The sequence below is a fragment of the Cryptomeria japonica genome, chromosome 10 (assembly GCF_030272615.1).
Source record: "Cryptomeria japonica chromosome 10, Sugi_1.0, whole genome shotgun sequence".
Taxonomy (NCBI): domain Eukaryota; kingdom Viridiplantae; phylum Streptophyta; class Pinopsida; order Cupressales; family Cupressaceae; genus Cryptomeria; species Cryptomeria japonica.
This window is the reverse complement of record NC_081414.1, coordinates 372,758,148-372,765,109: the sequence shown is the minus strand read 5'-3', so window position 1 is coordinate 372,765,109 and position 6,962 is coordinate 372,758,148.

Genomic DNA, 6,962 nt, shown 5'->3' with positions numbered 1-6,962 from the left:
GTTAATAGTAGAACCAGTCCTATGGTGAAGAAAGGTGTTACCATAGATGTAGAAATATGTTGTGTGTTGAAGCTTGAAAACATGAGGTCATCAAGGAGTTTATTGGTAAGTATGTCCACCGGTAATGATGACAAAGTGCAGATGCAAAAGGCTCCCATCTGATAAAGATGTGCATGAGGTAGGTTGGCATGTGTACTAACTGGTTTAGGTGCTCCACCGAAAGAGAAGCAGAGTGCAAGGGTGAAGGCAGACCGGTTAGGGTATAACCGATAGGGTCTGTGAACTTATTCAGACTGACATAGAAGAATTAGTAATGGTGGATGCCGACAAAGGTCCCACATGGAGGTGAAGTGGTATACATGCATAGGTCGATGTGATTTGTCGATGAGGTCGTTGGTGACTGGTCCAACATTTAATGGTGACTACGAAGCTCGAGGAAGAAAAGAAGAGGATTGCAACTTGAGATGAAGGAAACAACGGAGATCCAATATAGACTAATCTTGTAGATCAAAGAGGAAGAGGGAAACCGCATCATGCACATGATCGATCAGACAAAAGGCCAAAAAAACATGCTATAGACGACAAAATGAGAGAAGACTTGGTTTGCAAGTTAAATAGATGGGCGATGCTCATTGATTGAGTGTTGAATATTTATCAAGGACATGATATCATATTGGATTTGATATGTCACAATGATTAGAGATCAAATCGGATGCGGATTCAGTGCATGGAAGAAACCCTAGCGAGCTAGAAGTTTGAATGTTGGTCATGGCCAAAAAACTCAAAGTATAAATATGTTGACTCATGATAGAAGGGAGTGCTGATGCTATAGGCCGGGTGATGAAGGATAGAGAGTGAAAGAGCAGCAAAGAGTCAACCAGTTAGTGAAGTTAGTTGAAGTTCATGATGACTATGTGCTCAAGAGGGAACCAGTGAGAAGAATGCAACCGACAGGGGTAAAGCAACCGACAGACTGTCATTGAGCCTAACAGTGGTGTGAACTTATGAGTAAGTGAAGTAACCAACAGAGGAACAAGAGAATAGTGATCCTGCAAAGAAGAAACATAGAAGATCAATGCAGAGTTAAGTGTGCAACCAAAGTAACTGGTAAGCTGAGAACCAGTAGTGTACAGTGAGCAGAACCAACAGAGAAGGGGAAGAGGCTGAATCAGTAAGGGTGCAACAGAGAGTGAGATGGAGAAGAGAGTGAGTTGTAACATGAGATAAAGTTGCAACAAACGGAAGATGAGAAGAGAACCGACAATGATCTATAGAGAGGAGAACTGGTGAAGAGACATACATGAGAGTTACAAAGTTCTTTTGTAACAAGAAGATAACTTTTGTATTTATTATATGATTTTGTAATCACCGAGTTGCAGCTCGGTGCAAGGGTTGGTGCTCCTTGGGTTGGTGCCCTAAAATTAGGGGTTGGTGCCTTAAAGCAGGAGTGGTACTCCTTGGGTTGGTGCCCTTAATGTTGTAACCAAAGTGTTTCATTATGAGACTGGATTGGAGTAGTAGTCTCCAACAACACTTCTCACCGAGGTTTTTCCCATCTTGGGTTTTCCTCATACATATGGTGTTATGTGATGTCCCTTTTATGTGTGATTGCCTTTGTGTTAGTCTCCCATCTAACTGATATGTCTAATTTACGTTATATATGTTCATCGATATACACACATAGGATAGAAAAGGGACAAGTTTGGAAATCACTAATTCACCCCCGCTCTCAGTGAATTCTAGTGTTCAATGATTGGTATTAGAGCCTTGGTTCCCTATTGATAAGCTTTCTCTAGCTTGGGTAGATTCTGGTATTTGAACACAATGGTTTGTTTTGTGTCAATCCCTACTCCTATATTTGATGGTTCAAATTTTTCTGTTTGGAGTTGTAGGATGGAAGTTTACCTATCCTCCTTAGGGTTTGATGTATGGATGTCAGTTGTAAATGGCTGCCCTTGTAAAGTAAGTCCTCCCACTGATTCAGATGCAGAAAGAAGAAACCAATGTAATGATGTAGAAATGAAGGCTATACTCTGTGGGTTATCAGATGATGTCTCCTCACAGGTGGACAAATGTAGATCAACAAAAAGGCTATGGGACAAATTGAAGAAGCTCTATGGAAATGTGCCTACCACTGCAAAACTGGTTGGTAAAGATAAGATAAGAAACACATCTCATGTACCTGCAAATGATGAAGGCAGATCTGTTAGAAGCCACAACAATAATGAAGAAGGAATCCACCTCTTCATGGCTCAAGAATCAAAAGATGAGAGGCACACATGTGAGAATGATCATGCAAGTCATTCCCACTGGTGAGATGTGTTTGGGAGTGATAGTGAAAGTGAAGAAGAAGGTGAAGCCGAAGTAGATCTTGAAGGAGAACTTGTAAGTGCACTTGAAGAACTTAGTAGAGTGAGGAATGCATAGAAGTTATTCAAGAATGCTGCAGTTGTGGAACAAAACTAGTTAATTAGATGCCTTGAAGAATCTAAGAAATGTATCTCAGAGTTGAAGAATCAACAAGAAGACACCAAGGAGTGCCAGTCTAATGATCTAGCATCTGAGCTGGAAGCCAAGAATAAAAAGTATCAATAGCTAGAAGGAGAAATGAAGATTCTTTGAAATGACCTTGTGAAATGTTAGGATTAGCTCAAGGTGAGAATCCAATTTGATGGCAGCAATGATGCCTTAGAAAAAATGTTGAAGAAGAAAAAGAATTCCAAGGACACTAGAGGATTAGGAAGTGGTGCCAGTGAATGCTCCACTAGCAAGAATGTTTCCCACAATGACATTCTGTTTGTCTCCTCAAATAGAGATAACAGGGGACAAACCTTCACTGTCCTAAACTCTCCTCAGAAGAATGTTTGTCTAACCACAACCAATGAAGACATGAAGCTAAGGATGAATATTGGTGTTGAAATAAGGAGCAACAATATAGATCTCAAAGGAAAAGGGAAGGTGGGAGAAGGAAACTTCACCAGAATCAAGAACATGAGAAGACAACAAAGAAGACCTCCTACCGGTAGAAGACAAGGAAATGCTACCTCCCACAAGACAAAACAAGTGTGGGAAAAGAAGAGATTAGATGGAAGAGTTGCAAAGCATGGACAATCCAAGATCCATCCTTGGAGAAGCATAAATGAAGATCTTAAACCAATAAGATCTCCACATGCATGGCAAATTAAATTTGTAAGTTATGTGCCCTCTTTCTCTGGTTACTATTTTGCATGCAAAGAATACGGCCATAGGGAAGATGAATGCAAAATAAAGTCTAGGAATAGACATCATGTTCTTCCTAGAAATAATAATATCATTTGTTGAAAATGTAATGGCCTTGGCCATAAAAGTCATAACTACAGCAGGATGAACTTACATTCATATGATAGCCAATATAGTAACTATGCTCAACATAAAAATGGATATAGAGCATATGGAAGTCAAAGACTTGCATGGAACCAAAGGAGAAATGTCCCTACAGGATCAAGAGGCCCACTGGTTCCAGTAATCAGTTACAATAACATGACCAGAAGAAGTTGTCTAACCGGTTTCAGAAAAGGTCCCCCAATCATGCGTGTGACATGAATGTTGTTTGCTTCTACAACAATGTTTTTGGTCATGTGGCTGAATCTGATAAAGCAAGGACTAGTCAACAAAAGAAGGTAAGACCTGCTCCTAAGACTGAAATTGGGAAGAAGAATGAGATGATGCAGGTATGGAGGAAGAAGCAAGAAGATGCAACCATGGACCGACACTGTGCTTTCAAAGCATAGGTGATATCTCCTAAGGATTAAAGGAGATGCATGACCTTAGGGAGAGTAGTAGACTGACCTTATCATTCACCCCCTCAATGGAAGAGGACAAATGGAGGAACAAGCTACTGCAGGTATGAAGGAAGGAAATGAGAAGATAAGTGTGTGTAATAGCTACCTTGTCTACACACCTACAAATGAAAGATGGATCACTACACATGTGTCAATGGCTAGAAAATTTGTCATTGGGATCATATGAAAATTGACACAAGAAGACATGAGTTTTCCACTAGTGATGATGGAGCGGTGCAGGAAACTGGTATGTGTAGTATGTTACAGATATGTATGTTAATAGGTACTTGCAAGTTATGTAAGATAATGAGGTTTTAGATCATTGCATTAGCCCCGTTAGCATAGAATGAGGAATTTATGTCTTAGGTGGTGCTAATGATGACCTGAATGACATATGTTGGCCCGATTGTTGATTATGTATGCATGCATCCTTTGTGGGCTAACTGGTTTGATTTATGTCATGATGATGATATTGTATGATATTGTGTACATCTAGGATCATGTCATATATTGTGGTAGATATAATGGAGCTGATAGATCATTAGATTGATAACATATGCATAGCTCAACCGGTATATGGTAAATATTGGAGCTCTGGTTTTGAACCTAAGAGGAAATGAGGACCTGATATGCATGACTCAGGGGGAGTTGACAACCATGTTTTCTGACTAGTATCAGACTTGTTGGACACAAAGGGTGTGCAAGTGTCTATGGCTGTACCAATATGTTTGAGTTCTTGGAAGTATCTAGGATTAGGAGATATTTCAATGTCTATCCAATTAAAATCACAACTAGAACACCGAGAGTGTTGCTTGCAAAGAGGGAGAGTTACCTGCACAAGAGAACCTTCATTTGGTATCAGAAGAGATACAATTGGTATCAAATTTTTGGGGTCAGAATGGCTTCTGCATATCAATGGGAGATGATGCAGTATGACTGGAAGGTATGTTGCATTGACTAACACATGTGTCTTCTATTGGTTTTAGACGTGTATATGCATGTGTTTCCAGTTTGCATATACACTTGGTTGCTGAAAAATTGGTGTCAGTTGGTGGTTGAGTTCTCCATCTCAAGTGCTGTGACTTAAGAAGATGAAATGTATGATGGTCAAAGGAGGAAAATCATCCGGTAGAGTAAAAAGGGGAGAGTAAATTTTGTCAGTTGCTGGTAGACACAAGGAGGAGAGAAACCCTGACAGTGCCCTTTGCCATTGTTGTCAAAGTGGGAGAGAGATTCTATAGTATACTACATACTACATGTGTGAGAAACCATGGATCACACAAAGGGGGAAAGAGAATCTATATTATGCTAAATACTACATGTGTTGACATCAATGCCAAAGGGGGAGATTGTTGGCATTGTGTTGTCATTGATGTCAACCGGTATAGGATTTCAACCGGTATGGGAGATTGATGAGTAGTACTAGCATATTGGCCATTGGAGTCACCTGTACACAAGTTAGTATTGTCTTGTGTTGAATACATAAGGATGGCAGATCAGTAAGTGACATGTGGATAGTACATAGTTGCCAACCAATAAGAGAGTAGGATGCTGGGCAGTTGATTGTGATGAAGAGGGGGAATGTTACCTAAATCACATCAACACCAGAGGAGAAGTATGTGCAGGCCACCGATATGCTGTGTGGATGTGAAACAACAAGACTCCCACCAGATAAATGTGCATTCACCATTTGAAGAGATGAATGACAATGAATATGACCCAACCAGATCATATGTGCTTGATTGAAGATATATTGCTCAAACAGGGAAGCTACATTGGTGCATTGCAAGATGCAAATGTCAAGGATCCACTCCCACTGGTAAGTGGAGATTACCTCCTATTATGCATGGAATGCATCATAGTCCTCCAAGATAAGATAAAAGAGTTAAAGAAAAGTGTTTGAAGGCTCACACTAGATCAACTGGTGAAACTCTAAGTTGCCTTAGGTGCATGAGATCAAAGATATGCACCAGATCAACCGGATAGACATGTTGAGTTGCCAGTTTAGAGATGGAAGGATATGTTTGTCAGTTTGACAAACATGTTAATAGAAGAACTGGTCTTGTGGTGAAGAAAGGTGTTACCACAAATGTAGATAGATGGAGTGTGTTGATGATTGATGACATTGAGGTCATCAAGGAGTTTACCGCTAAGTATGTCCATCAATAATGTTGACAAAGTGTAGATGTAAAAGGCTCCCATCTGATAAATATGTGTATGAGGTAGGTTGGCATGTATACTAACCGGTTTAGGTGCTCCATTGGAAGAGAAGCAAAGTGCAAGGGTGGAGGCATACTGGTTAGGGTATAACTAACAAGGTCTGTGAATCAGTAGATGTACTTGGTTGAGTGGTTGTTTGATGATCTTATTGAGTCCGACATAAAAGACTTAGCAATGGTATATGCCAACAAAGGGGCCACATGGAGGTGAAGTGACATGCATGCATAGGTCGGTGTGATTTGTCGGTGAGGTCATTGGAAATTGGTCCAACATTTAATGGCGACTACGAAGCTCAAGGAAGAAAAGAAGAGGATTGTGGCTCGAGATGAAGGAAACAATAGAGATCCAGTACAAACTAATCTTGGAGGTCAAAGAGAAAGAGGGAAACCGCATCACACACATGATCAATTAGATAAAAGACCGAAAAACATGCTACAGACAATAAACAGAGAGAAGACGTGGTTTAGAAGGTAAATAGATAGGTGATCCTCATTGATTGAGTGCTAAACATTGATCAAGGACATGATTTCAGATTGGATTTGATATGTCACGATGATCAGAGATCAGATTGGATGTGGATTTATTGCATGGAAGAAACCCTAGCGAGCCAGAAGTTTGAATGTCGGCCATGGTCGGAAAACTCAAGTATAAATATGTCGACTCATGACATAAGAGAGTGATGATGCTGAAGGTTGGGTGATGAAGGATAAAGAGTGAAAGAGCAACAAAGAGTCAACTAGTCAGTGAAGTTAGTTTAAGTTCATAGTGACTATGTGCTCAAGAGAGAACCAGTGAGAAGAGTGAAACCAGTGGGGGTAAAGCAACCGACAGACTGTCATTGAGACTTATAGTGGTATGAACTTGTGAGCAAGTGAAGTAACCGACAAAGGAACAAGAGAAGAGTGATCCTACAGAGAAGAA